This window comes from Chelonoidis abingdonii, chromosome 7 (assembly GCF_003597395.2).
Source record: "Chelonoidis abingdonii isolate Lonesome George chromosome 7, CheloAbing_2.0, whole genome shotgun sequence".
In the NCBI taxonomy this organism is placed as follows: domain Eukaryota; kingdom Metazoa; phylum Chordata; order Testudines; family Testudinidae; genus Chelonoidis; species Chelonoidis abingdonii.
In genome coordinates, this window is record NC_133775.1 from 67,676,286 (window position 1) to 67,699,033 (window position 22,748).

Genomic DNA, 22,748 nt, shown 5'->3' on the forward strand with positions numbered 1-22,748 from the left:
CAACCTTGACACCGTTGGCACCAGCACTCCCCGGCACTGAAGACAGCACTGCGCACCGAGTCTCGGCACCGCTCCTGTCACCTGTGCCTCATAAGAGGCATAGGAAGACGAACGGGGGTGCTCCCCCTCTCCAGCGCTGGAGCATAAGACAGCTATGGGAGTGTGACCCGTGGTGGTCCACTCCTCTCCAGTGGTGCAACAAATGGCACTGTCAACTCTGGGTCCACAAACGGGCCTGTCGAGTCTGGTGCCAGTGGAAGAGGGACAGGAGGATCTCTGGACCTTCCCTCTAACCCAGAGACTTTCGAGGCGGCCCGGGACCATATAGCCCTGATGGACCCACATTTGCCGAGAGACCATCTGCCCCGAAGCCCCCAGCACCACTCAGGTAAACCCTTGATGTCATGGGACCACTCACCATTTCCCCCGGCCCCAGCACCTACTGGCACTGTGCTGCCTTGCTTGTCGCTGTCCAATTCCTCAGTGTCCAATTCTGATGCAGACTTATATGTATTGAGGAGGAGTGGGCGCAAAGGACAGGGGGACGCCCAGAGGCCAGACATGACCCAGTACCATGGCTGCAGTGTCAAATGCCACTACAAGCATGAACACAATGGCCCTTCTGGACCCCGTGGGCATACCACCTGTCCAAGGGGTCAGTCTCTGGCTGATCCTTCTTTGTTGCGTCTGAGGGCCAAACGAGGCCCCAGAGCAGGGTCCCTTCCTGTTCCTCGGCAACCATTGTCAGTGCTGGTGCTGCGCACAGCACCACAGTTCACGGCACCGTGGATGGCACCTACTCGGCTGTCGCAGCCCATGAATAATATGAGGAGCCGGACGGACGGGAAGGAACACCACTGTCCTGGGCATCCTTGTCATCCTGGCCTGATGAGACAGTGGCGGGAACCTATTTAGGATCTCTTCTACAGGACAGCAGGGCCCATCTTGAGCTGCTAAAATGGGTGGCACAGAATCTGGGTATCCAGATGGAGGAGGTCACTGAGATTTCAGACCTAATGGTGGTCATTCTGTCACCGGCAAGTCCCTCTAGGGTGGCTCTTCCTTTAATTAAGACCATCCAGGAAAACATGAAGACCTTCTGTCGAACTCCGGCTTCCCTGACCCCTACAGCGAAAGGGGTTGAGAGGAAGTATTTCGTCCCCTCTAAGGTGTATGAATAGCTCTTCATTCACCCCCCGCCAGACTCTTTGGCAGTGGCAGTAGTCAATGAGTGGGAGAGGCAAGGGAGCAAGAGCCCACCCCGCGGGCTAAGGACTCAAAGAAACTGGACCTCTTTGGAAGAAAGATTTACTCCATCTGAGGGCTCCAACTTCGCATCGCTAACCAGCAGACTATCCTTAGCTGATACAGTTTTAAGTCTTGGGACACGGTATCCAAGTTTACTGAGCTGGTTCCTCCAGATTTGAAATTGGAGTCCTCTGTCCTTGTAGATGAGGGCAAAGCTGTGGCCAGGACATCATTACAAGTGGCGCTGGACTCTACAGATGCAGCAACTTGTGCCATGTCATCACGCAAAGTAATGCGTTGCTGTTCCTGGCTACAGGCCTTGGGCCTGCCTTTGGAGGTGCAACAGACAATAAAAGACCCTCTCTTTTGAGGGGCCCATGTTATTCTTTGAGAAGATGAACTCCAAGCTGCATAGCTTGAAAGACTCCCATGCTACTCTGAGATTGTTGGGACTGCACACGCCAGCCCCCCAACACAGGCATTGTAGGGCTCACCCTGCACCTCATCGGTATCAAGGCCAGCCAAGACAGGACCATAATAGAAGACAGCCTAGAAAACAGAACTGCCATCGCCAACCCCAGCCTTCAAACAACAAGAGATCCAGACAACTGCCGGGCCCTAGACAGACCTATTGAAAATGTGCCTGAGGATGACATGCATGAGGTAGAAACTCTTCTATTGGCAGGAACTGTGGAGGAGGTTCTGCTGGAGCTCAGGGGCGAGGGATTTTACTCCCAGTATTTCCTAATCTCTTATAATATGGGTAAGGAATGGTGTCCCTAGACTCTGTTTGTCAGAGGATGGAGATAGATGGCAGGAGAAAGATCACTTGATCATTACCTGTTAGGTTCACTCCCTCTCGGGCACCTGGCGTTGGCCATTGTCGGTAGACAGGATACTGGGCTAGATGGACCTTTGGTCTGACCCAGTACAGCCATTCTTATGTTCTAATACTGAAAGCAAAGTGGGGCCTCAGACCCATCCTGAACCTGCGCAACTGCAACAGGTTCATGAAGAAGCTAAAGTTTGGATGGTCTCTCTGGCCACCATTAGCCTTTCCCTGCATCCAGGAGATTGGTATGCCACCTGCAGTGTGAAGGAAGCATATTTTCATATTTCCATAATCTCGTCCCACAGGCACTTCTTAAGGTTTGTAGTTGGGGGCACTCGCTACCAATTCATGGTGCTCCTGTTCGGCCTGTCATTGGCACCTCAGGTATTCACCAAATGCATGTCAGTCATGCAGAAAAGACAAGTTCAGGTATTTCCTTACCTCGATGACTGGCTAGTGAAGGGCCGGTCCAGGACACAGGTGGATCAACAGATTGCTCTGGTAAGATCCACCTTCATCTCATTGGGTCTCCTCCTAAACACTCGAAAATCAAAGCTCACCCCTAGTCAGAGAATAGAGTTCATAGGGGTGGTGCTAGACTTGAGGCAGGCTAGAACATTTCTACCTCAGCACCACTTTCAGGTCATACACAACATCGTACAGGACCTCAGACAGTTCCCTACAACCATGGCAAGGAGTTGCTTGAAACTCCTGGGACACATGGCGTTATGCATGTGCGTGGTCCAACACATAAGGCCCAGGCTCAGACCTCTCCAGGCTTGGCTGGCATTATGTACCAACCGAACAAACATAGCCTAGACTAGTTAGTCACGGTTCCACCGAGGTTCTCGAGTGTCTTCCGTGGTGGCTCGACCCTTGCATGGTGTATATAGGGGTCGCGTTCTCCAAACCACGCCTCTTGTTATGTCTGCTCACCAACACAATTGTGGTGGGATGGGGGGCTCATCTCGGAGGCTGTGCCAGCCTTGGTACACCATGTTGATGGAACTCTTGGTGGAGACGCCAATCACCCTGCCGTTAGTTCCAGATCTCATCACTCAATGTCATGGAAGGCTCCAGCACCCCAATCTCAAATCTCTCCACCTCATGGCTTTATGGCTGAATCTCTGAGTGAATTACATGTTCAGACTGTGTTAGAGAAGTTCTTCTTGGTAGTAGAAAACCTTCAACCAGGGTTACCTACTCAGCCAAGTGGAAGCAATTCTCGATTTGGTGTTCGCAGAGCCATATCTCTCTGACTCAGTTTTCAATTCCCTTTGTCTTGGACTACCTGCTTAAGCTGAAACAGTAGGATCTGTCACACTAGTTGATAGAGGTTCATCTGGCTGCCATCTCGGCATTTCACCCAGGAAAGGCTGACCTCTCCATCTTTGCTAACCCGATGGTGCGGCGTTTTCTTAAAGGACTAGACAGATTATACCCTCAGATCCAGTGGACATCCCTGGCCTGGGACCTTAATTTGGCGCTCTCAAGGCTGATGGGGGTCTCCATTTGAGCCCTTGGCGATGTGCTCACTGGTCTGTCTATCATATAAAGTGGCTTTCCTGGTTGCGATAATTTCAGCCAGAAGGGTGTTTGAGCTAAAAGCCCTCACAGCTGACCCTTCCTTATACCATCTTTTACAAGGACAAGGCAGCTCTGACCACACCCAGCATTCCACCCGAGGTGGTCTCCAATTTCCACCGCAACCAAGACACACTTCTCCCAGTCTTTTTCCTGAAACCTCATGCCAACAGTCATGAGCAGAGGTTCTGCTCCCTGGACGTTCAGCGGGCTTTGGCTTTTTATACTGAATGAACAAAACTGTTCTGCAAGTCGAAGTAGCTGTTCGTCGCGGTGCCGGACAGGGTGAAGAGTCTCCCAGTGTCCTCCCAGAGAATCCTCTTGAATCATATCCTGTATCCGGGTATCCTATGAGGTAGGCAGGGTTTCCTCTCCTGCTCTGACAGTGCATTTCACCAGAGCGCAGGCGTCTTCAGTTGCCTTCCAGGTCCTGAACCAGGAAATCCTCAAAGCACACATTCACTTCCCATTATGCTATGTCGCAGCATGTCAGGGATGAAGCAGCATTTGGCAGTGCTGTGCTTCAGTTGGCGATTCCATGAACTCTCACCCCACCTGTTAGGTAAGGCTTGGGAGTCACCTAATTGGAACTGATATGAGCAAGCCCTCGAAGAGGAAGAAACGGCTACCCACCTTCTCATAACTGTTGTTCTTCAAGATGTGTTGCTCATATTCATTCCAAACCCACTTGCCTTCCCCTCTGTCGGAGTAAACCAGCAAGAGGGAACTGGAGAGGTGGCGGGTCGGCAGGGCTCTATATGCGGTGCCATGAAGGTGTGACTTCAGGGGGCTCCACTGCTGACCTGATGGGTGCTGCAGGGAAAAACCTCCTGGCAACTATGCACGCAGCACGCACGCACCTAATTGGAATGGATATGAGCAACGCATCTCGAAGAACAACAGTTAGGAGAAGGTAGGTAACCATTTCTTCACTCTTCCATTGCCACTATTAATTTCACAGTTTTATCACTCCATGTATTACAGAATTATCATAACTGATCCATAGTTTATATTGTAACTTGCCTTCTACTTTAAGACTCCTTTGATAACTTCCCCCCTTCCCACCTCAAATTCTTTAAACATTACCTCAAATTCTCTTGTGCGTGGCTGTCTGCCAAAGGAAAATAGTGGGGACAGTTTCAGATTAATTGGATAAGGTGTTTCAGAGATGTGAAAGTTTGAAAAACATGATTTTTTCCCATTTTTGTTAGAATGTTTCAATTTTTTTGAACATCATATTTTCACAAATGGCTTGGTTTGTGACTCCACTTTGTTTCATTCCTTTGCTCTCAATAAGATCGATTGTCTTTGAATGTTATTTAGAAATTTTGTTGATAATTTATGTTTAGTTATTTGCTACAGTTTTTTCTGTGAGGATGGAGGTGCAGGGCTGGTTTCTGCTGAAATCAGTGGGAGCGCTACCATTTGACTTTATTAGGCAGTGAATCAGACACTGTGTGAGCTCTGCATGGACTTGGTAAGCTCAGTACTTTGACTGAGGGACTTGAGCAAATCAGCACCCTCTCACTGTGATGTTGTTAAAGTTTGCAGCCAAAGCAGCTAAGCTTCAGAGCTGATAGACTCGTTTCTGCAGTTATTCTCCTACTTTTTACCAAACTTTTTCTAGTCGCAGCTTTTCTGACCTAATGTTTCTGAGAGAGTAACTTCTTTGCTTAACTTTGTTTCCCACTGTTAAATAAGTGCTTTAAAGATTTAATTAGAAAAATCCTATAGTTATTGACCTTTAATGAATTTCAGGGCTCACTAGTAAAGTATACATTGCATCCATGGACACATGGTTTCAAAAGGTCAGCTTGACAGCTCTTTAGAATTTGTATAATTATGTTCATCACAGCTTTTTGAACAAAAATAGCAAATGCTTGCCCTTTTGAAATATTCTGCTTCTGCTCTCTTGATTACTTTAACTCTAACTAGCTTCTATTAAATAGTTGCTCCATTAAGGTATCTCTTCAGTGATTATTCCCCTCTATTCGGCGCTAGTGAGGCCACATCTTGAGTATTGTGTCCAGTTTTGGGCCCTCCACTACAGAAAGGATGTGGATGAATTGGAGAGAGTCCACTGGAGGGCAATGAAAATGATTAGGGGTCTGTGCCACATGACTTACGAGGAGAGGCTGAGGGAACTGGGGTTATTTAGTCTGCAGAAGAGAAGAGTGAGGAGGGGATTTGATAGCAGCCTTCAACTACCTGAAGTGGGGTTCCAAAGAGGATGGAGCTGGGCTGTTCTCGGTGGTGGCAGATGACAGAACAAGACGCAGTGGTCTCATGTTGCAGTGCGGGAGGTCTAAGTTGGATCTTAGGAAACACTATTTCACTAGGAGGGTGGTGAAGTACTGGAATGGGTTACGTAGGGAGGTGGTGGAATCTCTATCCTTAGAGGTTTTTAAGGCCTGGCTTGACAAAGCCCTGGCTGGGATGATTTAGTTGGTGTTAGTCCTACTTTGAGCAGGAGGTTGGACTAAATGACCTCCTGATGTCTCTTTCAATACTAATCTTCTATGATTCTAAGTACATGGGAGAATGATACTGGCTGAATAAGGAGACTGGGGACTAGTATCTGTAGTGGAGGGAAACTGGGACTGGAAGTGGGTTAGGACAGTAGGAATGGGTAAACTGAGAGCCAGTTAGCTGGGAGTTGGGGACACTGAGATCAGGTGAAGAGCTTGTCAGAGGTGGGAAGGGTCTGGGACTGGTTGGACAAGAAGACTGGGAACCAATATGGAGGAGGTCTAGGGGGAGGGAAGATAGAGCTGATAAAAATTTGGGGTTTGAAAGAAAAACTTGGACTAGCTGGGTAAAGAGGCAGGGGCAAGGAGCCAAGGATGGGTCTAGGGGACTGAGATTGGATGAGGAGCCAGCAGGAGGGAACTGGGACTGTCTGGGCAAAGAGACTGTGTGTGTGTGTGTGTGTGTGTGTGTGTGTGTGTGTGTGTGTGTGGTTAAGAGATTGGGAGTATGGCAGGAGATTTGGAGAAGGGGTGGGGAGGGACATGGACTGGGATGAGAAGTCTGGGAAGTAGAGACGGGGACTGGATGATCTAAGAGAATGGGTCTGGGATAAGGAGCCAGGCATGGGGAAGTGACAGAACTGGGACAGGGATAGGTTGGAGCAGACCGCAAGGCAAAAGGAGTCAAGCTTCGCGGGAAATGGGCAGAAGCCTACAGCCTGGAATGGAACCCAGGATTCCTTAGGGTACGTCTACACTATGGGATTATTCTGATTTTACATAAACCGGTTTTATAAAACAGATTGTATAAAGTCGAGTGCACGCGGCCACGCTAAGCACATTAATTCGGCGGTATGCATCCATGGTCCGAGGCTAGCGTCGATTTCTGGAGCATTGCACTGTGGGTAGCTATCCCATAGTTCCCGCAGTCTCCCCCGCCCATTGGAATTCTGGATTGAGTTCCCAGTGCCTGATGGGGCAAAAATCATTGTTGCTGGTGGTTCTGGGTACAGCCTCACCCCTCCCTTCGTGAAAGCAGAGGCAGACAACCGTTTCGCGCCTTTTTCCTGGGTGAACTGTGAAAACGCCATACCATGGCAAGGATGGAGCCTGCTCAGCTCAAGACAGCAATCATGGACATTGTAAACGCCTCGCATAGTCTCGTGCAGTCTATGCTGAACCGGGACCTGCAAAACCAGGCGAGGAGGAGGCGGCTATGGCAGAGCGGCAACGAGAGCGATGAGGAAATGAACACAGAATTCTCTCAAACCGCGGACCCCGGTGCGTTGGAGATCATGCTGGTAATGGGGCAGGTTCTAGCCATTGAATGCCGATGTTGGGCCCGGGAAACAAGCACAGACTGGTGGGACCACATAGTGTTGCAGGTGTGGGATGATTCCCAGTGGCTGCGAAACTTTTGCATGCATAAGGGCACTTTCATGGAACTTTGTGACTTGCTTTCCCCTGCTCTGAAACGCCAGAATACCAAGAAGAGAACAGCCCTCATAGTTCACAAGCGAGTGGTGATAGCCCTTTGGAAGCTTGCAATATCAGACAGGTGCCGGTCAGTAGGGAATCAATTTGAAGTGGGAAAATCTACTATGGGGGCTGCTGTGATGCAAGTAGTCAAAGCAGTCACTAAGTTGCTGCTACGAAAGGTAATGACTCTGGGAAATGTGCAGGTCATAGTGGATGGCTTTGCTGCAATGAGATTCCCTAACTGTGGTGGGGTGATAGATGGAACCCATATCCCTATCTTGGGACTGGAGCACCAGGGCACCCAGTACATAAACCACAAAGGGTACTTTTCAATGGTGCTACAAGCGCTGGTGGATCACAAGGGACGTTTCACCAACATCCAGGTGGGATGGCCGGGAACGGTTCATGACACTCGCGTCTTCAGGAACACTACTCTGTTTAAATGGCTGCAGCAAGGGAATTACTTCCCAGACCAGAAAATAATAGTTGGGGATGTTGAAATGCCTGTAGTTATCCTTGGGGACCCAGCCTACCCCTTGATGCCATGGCTCATGAAGCCATACACAGGCAGCCTGGACAGTAGTCAGGAGCTGTTCAACTACAGGCTGAGCAAGTGAAGAATGGTGGTAGAATGTGCATTTGGACGTTTAAAAGAACGCTGGCGCAAATTACTGACTCGCTCAGACCTCAGCCAAACCAGTATCCCCTTTGTTATTGCTGCTTGCTGTGTGCTCCACAATCTCTGTGAGAGTAAGGGGGAGACTTTTTATGGCGGAGTGGGAGGCTGAGACAAATCACCTGGCCGCTGATTACGTGCAGCCAGACACCAGAACGATTAGACAAGCACACCAGGAAGCGGTGTGCACCAGAGAAGCTTTGAAAATCAGTTTCATCACTGGCCAGGGTACGATGTGACTGTTGTTTGTTTCTCCTTGATGAAAACCCGCCCCCTTCATTGACTCATTCCCTGTAAGCAACCCTCCCTCCCCCTTCGATTATAGCTTGCTTTCTAAAGAAATAAAATCACTATCGTTTAAAAATTATGTATTCTTTATTAATTGATTATAAAAAGAGGGAGAGAACTGACAAGGTATCCCGGGTGTGGTTTGGGAGGAGAATAGGAGGGAAAGAAAAGGCCACTAAAAAATTTCAAAATAATAACAGCCTTTTGGTTGGGCTGTCCACTACGGTGGAGTGGGTGGGTGCACAGAGCCTCCCCCACACGTTCTTAGACGTCTGGGTGAGGAGGCTATGGAACTTGGGGAGGGGGGAGGGCAGTAATACAGGGGCTTCAGCGGCACTCTGTGATCCTGCTGCAATTCCTGAAGCTTCACCAGACGCCAGAGCATGTCAGTTTGATCACGCAGCAGCCCCAGCGTTGCATCCCGCCACCGCTGATCTTCCTGCCGACACCTCTGATCTTCCTGCTGCCACCTCTCATCTCGAGCATCTCTCTTCTCCTCACGTTCGTCGCTCCTGTCCTCATGTTGGTCCCTCCTGTCCTCACGTTCACTGGCATATTTCCTGTACTTTGATACCACGTCCTTCCACTCATTCAGATGAGCCCTTTCATTGCGGATCAATTCCATGGTTTCCAAGAACATTTCGTCTCGCGTCCTTTTTTTTCGCCGCCTTTTCTGAGATAGCCTTCGGGACGAAGGAGGGAGGCTCACTCTCCTTAGGATAACACAGCGAGAGAAAGAATGGATGTTGCTTGAATGCCAGCAAACACTGAGACCATACGCTGCCAGGCTTTGTCATGCAATGATACCAGATTACTTGCTACATGCATGGCGTGGTCAAGTGTCCTACCATGGAGGATGGAATAAGGCTGTGCTGCCCAGCAACCTTCTGCAAAGACTTTTGGAGTACCTCCAGGAGAGCTTCATGGAGGTGTCCCTGGAGGATTTCCACTCCATTCCCAGACACGTTAACAGATTTTTCCAGTAGCTCAAGTCCTCAGAGCAAATTAATCATTAAAAAACGCTTGCTTTTAAACCATATTTTATATTTACAAAGATACACTCACCAAAGGTCCCTTCCATGGCTTCATTGTCTGGGATGCTGGCTTGGGAGGGCTGGGAGGGTAATTAAGTCAGTCTGAGGAAAAGGTCCTGGCTGTTGGGGAGAATGGTGTGCTGTGTGCTCTCTGCAAGCTTGTCCTCCTCTTCCTTCTCCTCATCTTCCCCGTCCACAGAATCCTCAGCCATGGCTAAGATTACCCCCGCCTCGGAATCCACGGTCAAGGGTGAGGTAGTGGTGGCCGACCCCCCTAAAATTGCATGCAGCTCAGCGTAGAAGCAGCATGTTTGTGGCCCTGCCCCGGACCTTCTGTTTGCTTTTTTGGTTTTCTGGTAGGCTTGTCTGAGCTCCTTAACTTTCATACGGCACTGTACTGAGTCCTTAGTGTGGCCTCTCTCCATCATGGCCTTGGAGATTTTTTCAAATATTTTTTGATTTCGTCTTTTGGAACGGAGTTCTGTTAGCACGGAATCCTCTCCCCATATAGCAATCAGATCCAGTACCTCCCATATGGTCCATGCTGGAGATCTTTTTCGATTCTCAGACTGCATGCTTACCTGTGCTGATGAGCTCTGAGTGGTCACCTGTGCTGATCAGCGCTCCATGCTGGGCAAACAGGAACTGAAATTCAAAAGTTTGCGGGGCTTTTCCTGTCTACCTGGCCAGTGCATCAGAGTTCAGATTGCGGTCCAGAGCGGTCACAGTGGTGCACTGTGGAATAGTGCCCGGAGGCCAATACTGTCGAATCATGGCCACACTAACCCTAATCCGACATGGCAATACTGATTTCAGCGCTACTCCCCTCGTCGGGGAGGATTACAGATACAGGTATTAAGAGCCCTTTATTCCGATATAAAGGATTCGTTGTGTGGACGGGTGCAGGGTTAATGCGGTTTAATGCTGCTAAATTCGATATAAACTCGTAGTGTAGACTAGGCCTAACAATAACAAATTGTTACTGCTGTCAGTTACTCCATTAGCTCAAGTGGCAGAGGTCTGTGCATTGGATCTAAAGATTCTAATCCTGCTGCTGAACCATGTAGGTCAATACAATGCCCCATGATTAAATTGCCTGTGCAACCTTAATTCGTCTACCTTATGCATATGTATTATTCCAGTCTTTAATGACAAGATTACCTGCTTTTTTTTCCCCAGAGAGCCCTTGTCTTTCTTTAAGTATGAAAGGGGGAGCCAATTCTATGAATTTGCTGAGGTGCTGATTAGATTTTAAAACTGAAATCTGACAAACTAGATTTCCCAATTTGAAATGTTATGTAACCAAAACATTGATAGAATTTAGTTAGGACAGCCCTTTTTACTGATTGCTGTGAGCATTAGTTTACGAATTATAATGTGAGGTTATTTTCAGGTAAGCTTGTACCTTGGACAGTGTTTCTCAAATCAGTAAGTTTGATCAGTTCACCCACAACCACATAAATATACAATCTACAGTTCATCAATCAAATGTAACTACTGTATAATATATATTCTAGGCATATACTGAATAAACAAATCCAATTTTGTAAGCAATTGTCATAAACAATAGTGAGGTCAAGCAGTTATACCAGAGAACAATATAAATCCTCAAGATTTTTTATTGCATTAACTTAAAATAATCTATCAGTTTTTTAGAATCAGAAACGTTTGTCAGCTGTCCAGTTATTCTCCAAGGAATAAGGATGCAGTTTGTCTTAAGGAACTTTTGTGAATGTGATCCTAGTTATTTCTAGTGTTTGGTTTGAAAGAGATCAGTTTAAAATATAAAAAGCAATTGCCTAAAGTTATATTTTGAGGTATTTGTTAGGCTTTGACAAGGTGCTAGGCTAAGGGTTGCAGATTCAGCCCTCTGTCTCACTCACTCCTCATTAGGGGAACCAATTAGAATGGGCTGGAGAGAACCCGGCCCTAGTTGGGGAGACTGAGACAGCTGCTACCTAATTAACTTGGGGTGGCATAAAAGCCTCAGGGGAAGAAAGCCAGGGAAGAGCAGGAGAAAAGGAAAAATGCAGGGAATGGAAGGAGGGAGGTAGCTCTTCCCTCCCTCCTGCTTGCAGACAGTGAAGGGCTACTTGTACATTTTGAAACGGTGTTGGGAAGAAGCCTGAGAATGAAGTGTACCAGTGGTTACTAAACCCAGGGTCTCCAAGTGACTTTGTGAACCTAGCAGAGGCAGAAACCAAGGGGGCCCTGCCACACACTTCTACATAGGCCAATGTACTTGGCCTTAAAAAAAAGCATATAGTATTAGTAAAAATCCAAAATTCCATTCCGTCAGGTCTTGCCAGAAAGAGCATAGACTTACCAAGGGAGTTTCAGTTAGTTATTTTAAAGAACAAAAAGAGACATACATTTTCTGAAATGAAACCTCACTATTTCTCAGGCCAGGGATAGGGAAGAGTCTGTCCATAGCACTTCTGGTTTTGCAGCTTCTTCAATGGGTTCAGCAACTCCACTTAGTCCTGTAACCCTGGAGAAGGAAAGAGGCCTCCCAGCGGTCAACAAACTCTGGGGTCCCGCACAGTGGCCTCAGGTTTTATACTATTTTTCAGGGTTAGTGGGAGGGTGGCAATCCTTTTATTTCCTGTTGGACACTGGTTAACAGCTCTTAGATTTCAGCTCTGTTTCTCTGCTGCCTCTGTTGATATAAGTAGATGGTGTCAGCATTTAGAAAATGTCTTTGATGTTTCTGTCAGTTGGAAGGTTTTTATGTTTCTTTCATTTTAGGGATTGTAATTCTATATTTTCTTTTATTGCCCAGGCTATTAATTGGAGTCCCTTATCTTTGAGCAATTTCTTTTAACAATTGCGTATATCTTTCAGTATCCCCCATTCCTTTGCTATGCTGTTCATGTCACTTCTGTAGTGCAACAATAATTTAGAAAGTAAAATAAAAATCCCTTATAGTAGTTCCTCTAAATTTAGTAGACACCTAGTCCATACATACCTTGACTATACCTTTCATTTCACATCCTTAGGGTTTACAATGGAACAAGAGACAATATCCACACATAGAGAGATGATTTTTCTGATTCATAAGGCAGATAAATGTACAACTTCTAATTTTGGGTGAAAGACATTGAAGGAACAATATGGTATTTGATTAATAGGATGGACAAATGCACACTTTATAAATTGGAGTGAAAACATGTGACTTGGATTTATTTGGGGAATCAAAGAAATTGGTCCCAGTGACACAGCAAGCTTTTCATAACCACTTTAAACTCAGTTTCCTGTCTCTTGATCTTAGTTCACTCACAGTATGTAATTGTCCACTTTGCATAGGTCAGCAGCATGTTTCTCTGCGTGGCAACATTTGAGGTTCTTTTTTTGCTAGACCGGGAGACAGAGAAAACTTTCATCTATATATAAATTATGAGAGATTCTTGCCTGGGCACTTAACAGTAGTCTTATTTTTAGGCATCTGAATTTCTGTTCTTGGAGGAGTAGAACCTCAAACCTTAGCCTATTTGTGGTCCCTTAGACAATTTGTCTCACATTACATATTTTTATTGACTTTATTTCTAGGTGGAGGTCAGAGCTAGAAGGACCCTACTTTGAGATAAACAAAGGTGTTGTGTAGCTTTTCTGATTTTTGAGGGCTGGGAGGAATTGATAGTTAATATCCTTATATTCCAGGATATTTGTCTTCTATACCTTCCACATCATTTAGTGCACAGAGATGGACGTGCCCTGGGAATGAATCAGAGTTGTGTAGTAAATCAGACTGTTGTCCGTAGGACTCCTGCCTCATTCTTTGTGGAAGTTGGAAGGTGTGAGGGTTAACTGGGTTGAGGGGGTCTTACAGAAGTGTAATAACCATACGTGTAGTCTTTCTGCTGTTGTTGGTTACCCTTTGCTCTAAACTATTTGCACCTTTCAGGAATAAATACATGATACTTTATACTGAAGGAGCTGCTTCTTTATCACTGCAAACATCTACAGTCACAGAGAAAAAGGGCTTTCAGGAGCTTATGTAACTGGACCTGCTGGAGTAGTCATGGTTGATTCCTGCAGGAGTAAAGGACTGAGACCTGACCCCTGTTGGGGGAAGTGGGGTATGCGATGAGACACTGAGAAGGGACATCAATGCAGTTAGCCTGGTAACAATGACAATCACCAATTGTGTGGTCTTCATTTCCTGGGTGTCCAATTTGAGGAGGTCATAGAATCATAGAAGATTAGGGTTGGAAGAGACCTCAGGAAGTAATCTAGTCCAACCCTGTCATAGCTTCCTACTCAGATTTGAACCTTAGCGTTCATTACCTGAGAAGCTAGCATGAACCCTCTAAGCTTAATTACCAGCTTAGATCTGATATCGCTGCCACCAGCCAATTTCCAGTGTTTGGCTCACTCTGGTCTCCCGAAAACCTTCCCTGGGGAACCCCCCAAGACTCAGATGCCCTGAGTCTACAACAAAGGGAAATAAACCATTTCCCCCCCACACCTCTCTCCCACCCAGAATTTCCTCTCTGGGCTAACCTGAGAGTTACTGATGCAACCTCTTTACATCACAATACCAAGAAGCCTGTCTCCTCTCTTCCACAAAGAGACAAACCCAAAGACAAGGAAACAGAAAAGATTCTATCTCTCTTCCTCTGTAGCTTCTTCCCGCCCTGGGACACTAGGAGAGTTAAACACAGAGAGCAGTTTCCCCCTCCCCCCTGTCTTTCCTTTCTCCCACCAATTTCCTGGTGGGTCAACTAAAAAAAAAAATCAACAGGTCTTAAAAAGCAAAACTTTTAATAAAAAAAGAAAGAAAGAATAGAATAACAGTTCTCTGTAATCTAGATGGTAAGATACAGGGTTTTCAACTTATAGAAAATGAATAAACAATAGAAAAGGGATAAACAGCCTTATCCAAAAACAATACAATTTAAAGTACTTATAGCCAAATACACATAAAGACTCCACCAGCCAGATACACAGATGCAAATACAGCAAAACAATTTAAAAGACTATACTTTTGCTACCTTTTGTAGTTACAACTGGGAAACAGAAGATTAGAAGGACTGGAAATAGATCCTCTAATAGCTGAGAGAGCACCGAACAGACCAAGACCCAAGACAAGAAACCCCCACAAATTCACTCCCTTAAGCTTTGAAAAATCCAGTTTCCTGATTGGTCCTCTTGTCAGGTGTTTTGTTCCCTTTGTTAACCCTTTACAGGTAAAAGAAACATTAACGCTTAGCTATTTGTTTATGACAAACCCATTGCTCAAAGCAGGACCAACAGTAATTAAATTATCCCAGCCAAGGCTTTGTCAAGCTGGGCCTTAAAAACCTCTAAGGATGCAGATTCTACCACCTACCTAGGTACCCCATTCCAGTGCTTCACCACCCTCCTAGTGAAATAGTATTTCCTAATATCCAACCTAGACCTCCTCCACTGCAGCTTGAGACCATTGCTTCTTGTTCTGTCATCTGCCACCCCTGAGAACAGCCTAGCTCCATCCTCTTTGGAACCCCACTTCAGGTGGTTGAAGGCTGCTATCTAATCCCCCCTCACTCTTCTCTTCTGCAGACTAAACAAGCACAGTTCTCTCAGTCTCTCCTCATAAGTCATGTGCGCCAATCCCCTAATCATTTCTGTTGCCCTCCACTGGACTCTCTCCAATTTGTCCACATCCCTTCTGTAGTGGGGGGACAAAACTGGATGCAATACTCCAGATGTGGCCTCACCAATGTCGATTAGAGGGGAATAATCACTTCCCTCGATCTGCAGACAATGCTCCTACTAATACAGCCCAATATGAAGTTGGCCTTCTTGACAACAAGAGTACACTGCTGACTCATATCCAGCTTTTCATCCATATCCACAGAGTCAGTTATCTCATCATAATAGGCAATCAGGTTGGTCAGACATGACTTGCCCTTGGTGAATCCATGTTGACTGTTCCTGATCACCTTCCTCTCCGCCAAGTGCTTTAAAATGGTTTCCTTGAGGACCTGCTCCATGATTTTTCCAGGGACTGAGGTGAGGCTGACTGGTCTGTAGTTCCCCGGATTCTTCTTCTTCTCTTTTTTAAATACGGGCACTATATTTGCCTTTTTCCAATCATCCGGGACCTCCCCCGATTGCCATGAGTTTTCTGAGATAGTGGCCAATGGCTCTGCAATCACATCAGCCAATTTCCTCAGCACCCTCAGATGCATTAGGTCTGGACCCATGGGCTTGTGAATGTCCAGCTTTTCTAAATAGTCCTGAACCTGTTCTTTCACCACTGAGGGCTGCTCGCCTCCTCCCCATACTGTGTTGCACAGGACAGCAGTGTGGGAGCTGATCTTGTCTGTGAAGACCGAGGCAAAAAAAGCATTGAGTACTTCAGCTTTTTCCTCATCTGTCACTGTTGCCTCCTCCATTCATTAAAGGTCCCGCACTCTCTTGACCTTTTTCTTGTTGCTAACATACCTGTAGAGACTCTTCTTGTTACCCTTCACATCCCTTTCTAGCTGCAACTCCAGTTGTGTTTTGGGCTTTCTGATTACACCTCTGCATGCTCGAGCAATATTTTTATACTCCTCCCTAGTCATCTGACCAAGTTTCCACTTCTTGTAAGCTTCCTTTTTGTGTTTAAGCTCACCGAAGATTTCACTGTTAAGCCAAGCTGGCCACCTGCCATATTTGCTGTTGTTTCTGCACATAGGGATGGTTTGTGCCTGCGTCCCCAATAAGGTTTATTTAAAATACAGCCAGCTTTCCCGGGTTCCTTTCCCCCTCATATTAGCCTCCCAAGGGATCCTATCCATCAGTTCCCTGAGGGAGTCAAAGTCTGCTTTTCTGAAGTCCAGGATCTGTATTTTGCTACTCTCCTTTCTTCCTTTTGTCAGGATCCTGAACTCAACCATCTCATGGTCACTGCTGCCCAGGTTGCCCCCCACTTCTATTTCCCCTACCAATTCTTCCCTTTTTGTAAGCAGCAGGTCAAGAGGAGAACAGCCTCTGTTTGGTTCCTCCAGTAGCTGCACTAAGAAGTCGTCCCCAACACTCCCAAAAACTTCTTGGATTGTCTGTGCACTGCTGTATTTCTCTCCCAGCAGATGTCAGGGTGATTGACATCTCTCTTAGAACCAGGGCCTGTGTTCTGGAAACTTCAGTTAACTGTCTGAAGAAAGCTTTGTCGATCTCATCTTCCTGGTCTGGTGGTCTATGACACACGCCCACCACAACATCACACTTGTTGCTCTTGCTTCTCAACTTAACCCAAAGACTCTCAACAGACTTCTTTCAGTGTCATACTGGAGCGCTGAGCAATCATACTGCTCTCTTCCATACAGTTCAACTCCTCCACCTTTCCTCCCCTGCCTGTCCTTCCTAAACAGTTTATATCCATCCATGACAGTGCTCCAGTCTTGTGAGCCACCCCAGCAAGTCTCTGTTATTCCAATCAAATCATAGGTCTGATTTCAAGAAGTGCTGAGTGCTCACGTCTGCAACTGAAGTTGATGGGAAGCAATGCCTAAGTATTCTGAAAAATGAGTTCCTAGGTGTCCCAAGTCTAGTGGAATTTTTAATCTTAATTTCTCAATGCCTTAAATCCCCATCTGTAAAATAAGGATAATACCTCACATCACAAGAGTATTGTGAAGATATGAACTAACTTGCTGGTGAAGCACTCAGATGCTATATTGAGTCCCATAGAAAAGCCTGTAAGGAAATTAATGATCCTGTCTTCTGATCAGGGGTTGAATAGTGTGCAGTAAATAAGGCCTGAGGGCACACACTGAACAATTAGGAGAAAACAAAATTTTGAATACCTGCTCATTAAGTGAGCCCCATGCAGCCTGTGCACTTAATGAAGCAGGGATCCTATGTAAAAAACAGTATGTGATCATACAATTAAAGACACTATCATGATGCATATGCATGAGCAACCTTAACTATGGCATTTTCTAACTTTTGAGTGCTTGTGTGGTCACCTTTATAATGTTCTTTTACCATATTTATTTGTGTAATAAAAAATTCATTACCATCACTGCTGGAAAATTTCAGTCGATGCCAGTTTTCTCTCATTAAATTGCTTTTAACTTGTTGTGCTATCAGTAGATGTTGTAAGCATTTACATTGAATGGAGCCATGCAGTTATGGAGGGTGGGAACAGAGCATGCAGTAGGTCTAAGTGAGGTAATCTGTCACTGTTGTACATGAGAGTAGATTTTATAACTAGTCACAAACTTAGGCACCGATAGTTCTCTCTCTCTTGAGGGGGTAGAGTGTTATGAGTAGAAGAGCAAAATACCATGGTATACAGGGCTGCTGGGGGGGGGGGGGGGAGCCAGTACAAATTACCGGGGCCCAGCGGTCCAGAAGGGGGCTCGGGACCCGGCTTTGTCGGCCCTGTTTAGTCAGTCCACCCTTGCTGGGCGGCCCAAAAATTCTTTTTCATTGAGGCCCGAACCTGCTCTCGGCGGCCCTGATGGTATATACACCTCACAAATTATTTTAGTAGGTGTGAGAGCAACACATTCACAGTTTCAGGGTTAACTGCAACTTTGAACCTCTCCCCCCCGCCTTTCTAGAGGGCACCCACTTAAGATTTCAGGCTCCCAAGCCATTGTCCCTCCACACTAGATGTTTAGGCTTGCAGTCTTGCTACCCCTTGCTGGCTTGACCGGGGACCAGCACCTGTGAGTAACTTCTCTCTGTAACAGTGTACATAAGTTTTACCAGCCAGCCTTCACAATGCAACCTGCATTTATTCATAGGGCAAAAGCATGATAGAGAAAATATATAAAGAACAATAAACAAACCTACACACATACTAAAAGCCTACCAGAGTTCACCCCAACTCCAACCTAGGGGTCTGGTAGGTGTCAGTCTTTCAAACCTCTGAACTGGATTTGCTTTCTTGGTTATGAGTTCATGTTGGGTTTCAGATTGAGAACCAGAAACTCTTTGGGACAGTCCAGCCATTTCTTTATACAGTTTGGGTGTTTGATCTTTGGCCTCTTGTAATGGGTAATCACCAGTCAGTGGCTCTCTTCTCTGGGCAAAGCTTCAGAAGGCTGGGTTTTTGCATAACCAGTATTGTGGAACTTGAATTAACCACCCAGGAAACCCACCTAATACTTACTGTCACAAAAGTCCATGCCTGTGTGGGATGTTTCAATCTAGACGTTTGAACACCTAACACATCCCAGGTCTTACATCTGTCACAAACACCAGCAATAAGCTGTGAAATATGAAGGTTCATTTCAAAATTTTCAATACAGAGTATCAGAACTACATTTTGATTTGACTTCTTGTGTGTTTTTATGTGCCATGCAAATCAATGGCCTTTTCTATGCAGGAGGTTGGACAGGATGACAATAATGATCCTTTCTGGCCTTAAAATCTATGAAGGATTCAATTAAAATGTAGGATGACCAATAAGGAAGATAGGAAAAAATCTAAGAGACGTGCAGAGGATCACATGACATCAATCTAATATGTATACCATAACCAGGGGAAAAAACTGTGACTGAATGTGATGAATTAAACATTTTGATTATAAAAAAAAGGTGATATATAAGCACAGTGTATTAAGTTACCCATTGGGCCTTAAAACCTAAACATTGTTTGTGTCCTGGAGGCTGAAATAGGAAAAGCTCAAGGAAATGGAATGACCCATACCATTAGGATTTGATAGTGGCTGTTTTAATAAAAAAAACTGGAAGCTTTAGGTCATATTGAATTTGAAGGTGTTATATAATGTTCTAAATGTCTCAAATCACCTGGGTCAGAAAGACATTCTCAGTTCATCAAGCAGACACAGCTATCTTATGTTCATTGCTTCTCTAGGTCCTGAAGTCCAGCCTTGCCACAGAGTGCTGCCCTCTAGTGGTTTCAGTGCCCTTTGCTGCTGATGGTGCCCTGCTGCAACTGACCTGTAGGGCAGTGGTCTCCAAACTTTTTACCTCATGCCCCTCCTTTACTCCTGTCCCTCCCTGGAGCCAGGGTCGGGAGCTGGGCTGTGGCTTCAGGAGTGAGGGATGTGGATGGGGTAAGGTGGCTGAGGCCACAGCTGGGGGTGGGTGTGGAGCCAGCAGCATTCCATCTGTTCCGGAGTGGAGCAGATGGAATGCTGGGGCACCGCACTCCATGAGAGTTGATGACCTCAGAGGGGTCAGGGCTGTAGGACTTGCAGAATGGATGAGCTGCGTTGAGAAGGGCACTGTTCCCGAGGTTATTTGGGACATTCAGCTCATCATACTAAAATGTTTTGCTCTTCCTGATTTGTCTGCCTAGGTCACTTTTAAAAAGTGACTCTAAAACCAAGAACATTTTCTCTCATTTTATTTCAGATAGGCTTTCTGAGATAAAGCACCAGCCACCTCACACACGGTGAGTTGAAGGTTATGGAGCTAGGAGAAAACTGTTCTCTATTTGTTTGTTCTGTCAGTTTACATGGCAAAATCCTCCTTAAGGATTTTACTGAAGCAATGGTAGATATGTATGGCATGGGATAACTGAGTTGTCACAATTTATTTCCCAAAGAGAAGGAGAATGAGTCTTCATTGAGGAAACAATTAAAATAAAAACAAATAACCTTTCATAATTCGTGTTGTTTCTCCTCCTCACACTTCAGCACCAGAAGGCGAAACACTTCCTCTGCAGTAGATGTGAGAAAGCAATGACTGTGCAATGATACTGACTACTCCCGCCCCACTTTGAGAGTGTGGTGAGAACAATAGATTTTTGTCTCTGGGTATGGGTTTTTAAACAATTCCCTATTCAGAAAGTGGCAGGCAGATTGCTATGCTATTTTCTTCCAAATTCCATACACTATTATTTTCAACATTTCCAGAGATTCATTACATAATGCATGGATTGCCATGGTAATTACTGAAACCTGTGGGAAACAGTGTAAAACATTCATTAAAGAAGAGGAGGCACAAGGAGCTATGATTGATATGTGTAAAATTATGAAGGGTTGCAGTGAGTAACTGGCATCAGAACCAAAGTATGCAAACTCTTAGTGTGTCTAACAGTGGCCAGTCTCTGATGCTTCTGAGGGAGGTGATACACCTGGCCAGCTGGGTAGTACTGATCCCATGGCAATTATCCCTTGAAATATGAGTCAGTTCTTCAAGTAGTGCCCCTATTGGTGCTCTGCATCAGGATATACATGTGGCTGTGTGTGCTTGATTAGAGATTTTTGTCAGCAGGGTCTGCGGCTGTGTCCAAGACACCCTCGTGCCCTGTCACAAGGGTATATAGGTAGAGGTGGACCTGCCATCACTCCTGTTCCTTCTCAGTTGCCTGCAGTTTGAGGTGGAGCATCACATTGTCCCTTAGCAGAGCCATGTGGCTCTCTAAACCTTGCTTTCTTATACCTTTTTCATTTTAGATTTTCTTAGTTATGTGATTTTTTTTGCTATTATTAGCACAAGTTCATGCTTTCAGGGAGTTCTCCTGCCCTCTTTCCTTGTTTGCCCATTTTGGGCTCTCAGGTTTTTTTTTCCTGGCCCTCGTCATGGAAGTACTTCCAGTTACCGTGGCAAGGATGACCTTGGGGTCCTGCACCAATCCCTTGAGCCCTACCACAAGAGCCTAGTGGAGCCTGTGGGTTTCTTATGGTGACTCTTGCTACAGGGTTGCATCAAAAAAGGTTGCATCAGGAACATCAGCTGATGCCCCAAGTTTTGCCACATAGAAACCTTACAAGTCCTGTTAAAGGAAATTCAGGAAACCTAGCACTCCTTGTTGAGTATCTTTCAGTCAGCTCCTTAGGCCAAGATCCCTTTGCCCATCAGTGAAGGTTTGCTCACTCCAGTATGTATGGTATGGCAAATTCCAGTCACTGTCCCTGCCCTTTTCGTGCCTGCAGTTTTCCAGTCTCCCCAGGGAAGTATAAAATACTGGAGAGGACCTTCCTTTTGAAGGCCCCAAGTTGTTGAGAGACACCACGGATGGGTCCCCCCCATTCTCTTAAGGACTCTAGAGCAACACTGCGATCTCTGGACATCTATACAGTTGTGACAAAAAGAAAATCTAGCAGGTCACAGATGGTTCAGTGATCTCACCCAGTCTATCATCAGTCCATGAGAGCAGCTGAACCCTCAGTAAGAAGCCTAGATTTCCTAAGAAAGGGGCCACCTCTTCAGCAACCTTCCAGCCAGTGACATATTCAAAACATCTGTTTTGACCCATTGATTGAGGTTCATGATCTACCTTTCACGCAGGAGCCTGTGTTGCACCTAATCCCTTCCCACCCTTTTGGGGAGTCTTTCTCCCATTTCTAACCTTCTTGGGAGCACATCACCTTGGATCCTAGAAGAAATTTCCACAGGTTATTCCATCCAGTTTAGTTTCTTACCGCCTCCCCTTCCCTGTCCCTCTTCAGAGACCCTCTCATGAAGACCTCTTAAGACAGGAGGTACAACTCTCTTGGCTCTGGGGTGGTCAAACCTGTCCCATCGCAGTTAATTGGGAAAGGGTTCTATTCTTGGTACTTCCTTGTACTGATGAAAGGGATAGGGCGGAGGCCAATCCTGAACCTCAGGATTTTAAGCACTTTTGTCCACTTTCAGTGGTTCAAAATGGTGACCCTAGCAACAATAATTCCCTCTCTCAATGTGGGAGATAAGTTTGTTTTCTTCCACCTTCAGGATGCATATTTTCATGTTGCCATTCATCCCTCACACAAGTGCTTCCTACATTTCATAGTAGGCAAGGACCACTACCAGTATGACATCCTACTTTTTGGCCTCTCCGCTGTCCAAGGGTCTTTATCAAAATTCTGTTGGCCTCAGCAATCTATTTTTGCCAGATAGTTATCATCGTTTTTCCCTATCTGGACAACTGTCTCCTGAAAGGCTGCTCACTTCGTGAAGCACAGTCAGCAGCCAGCAAAGTCCTGTCTCTGTTTCATTTTCTGGGTCTCTGTCTCAATATGGAGAAATTTCCCTAACACCCACACAATGTATAGACTTCATTGGAGCCAGTCTGGACTTCTCTTCTGCCAAAGCATACTTTCCCAGGGTCAGATTCAGCTGAATGTCCAACCTCATTTCTACAATCCAGCAGAGTCCACAAACCACTGCAAGGGCTTTTCTGCAACTTCTGGGCCATATGGTAGCCTGTGTGTTTGTGACTCCCTTAGCAAGACTTCATTCTCAGAGTCTTCAAGCATAGTT

The 22,748-nt window shown here is 45.9% G+C and overlaps 1 protein-coding gene and 1 pseudogene across 1 annotated transcript in view; one reads left to right on the forward strand and one right to left on the reverse strand.

The window, feature by feature from the left end:
- Positions 1-22,748, forward strand: part of TEDC1 (tubulin epsilon and delta complex 1) — a 174,596-nt gene that overhangs the window by 68,839 nt on the left and 83,009 nt on the right. The window lies entirely within an intron of this gene.
- LOC142047143 (uncharacterized) lies at positions 8,406-10,217 on the reverse strand (annotated as a pseudogene).